Below are 1359 nucleotides of genomic sequence, written 5' to 3'. Positions count from 1 at the left end.
CAGCATAATTAGCATGAAATCGAAAGAACAGCAGCTGACAGTGGTGTGGAAGAAATATTGCTTTACATTTTGGTGGAAAAAAGTGTCAAAAAGTTAAATAAACGGTTTGACAGCTAATTTTAAATGCCAAGGAAATATTTTTTAATGCCTTAGGGTGGGCAGTAATTTGAAAAAGTTATTAAAAATATTCATAAAGTCATTCACGTCTTCAAAGGCTTTACATTACAGAACATATTCTTTTGCACAGAAGCACTTTATAATAGTCTTCTTTTATTAGGAAAAGATATATTGCTTAGAACTTTGAAAAAGTGTTAAAATTGCTGAAGTAATAATTTAACATTTTGAAAAAGGCTATGAAAAACCAGTAAGGAAAGTAGTAAAGTCGGACGGGGCCGACTATATGATACCCTTCACCACTTTGGGAATACTCAACATATGGAATCCTAACAGACGTCGCATTTTTGAAGGACCATTAACATGAAATTAAACATGTCATTCTGCAACCTATACTAAATTTTAGTCAGATATAGAGTTGCTTCTTACAATGGCACAAAATTATGTAAATAAATTTAAAGCAAAATATCGAAATCTAAACCGATTTCATTAAATCTTGTCACATGTTAGGTTACACTTATTTCAGTATGTTTTTTGCATTCGGTCACATTTTGAGTTCTTCATTAACTTATAAATCCAAATTTCGTGCAAATCGAAGGATATATAGCGACTTTGGTGCACCATTTACATAAAATCGGACGAAAATATATATGGGAGCTATATCTACATTTTAACCGATTTTCACGAAATTTAACACACATCGTTCTAGACTTAATTCAGTACGATATGCCAAATTTCGTGCAAATCGAAGTATATATAGGAACTTTGGTGTACATGGTGCATAAAATCGGACGAAAATATATATGGCAGCTATATATAAATCTGAACAGAGTTTCACGAAATTTAAAATACATCTCTCTAGACTTAATTCAGTTATCGAAGGATATATAGGGTCTCTGTTGCACCATTTACATAAAATCGGACGAAAATATATATGGGACCTATATCTAAATCTGAACCGATTTCCCAAATTTTGTGCAAATCGAAGGGTATATAGGGTCTCTGTTGCACCATTTACATGAAATCGGACGAAACTATATATGGGAGCTATATCTAAATCTGAACCGTTTTTCGCGAAATTTAACACACATAACAGACTTAATTCAGTACCCTATCCCAAATTTCGTGCAAATCGAAGGGTATATAGGGTCTCTGTTGCACCATTTACATAAAATCGGACGAAACTATATATGGGAGCGATATCTAAATCTGAACCGATTTTCGCGAAATTTAACACACATCGAT

This window comes from Musca vetustissima, unplaced genomic scaffold (assembly GCF_032173495.1).
Source record: "Musca vetustissima isolate MV318-11 ecotype Yass unplaced genomic scaffold, APGP_CSIRO_Mvet_v1 utg20027, whole genome shotgun sequence".
Lineage (NCBI taxonomy): Eukaryota > Metazoa > Arthropoda > Insecta > Diptera > Muscidae > Musca > Musca vetustissima.
This window is presented reverse-complemented; position numbering follows the sequence as displayed.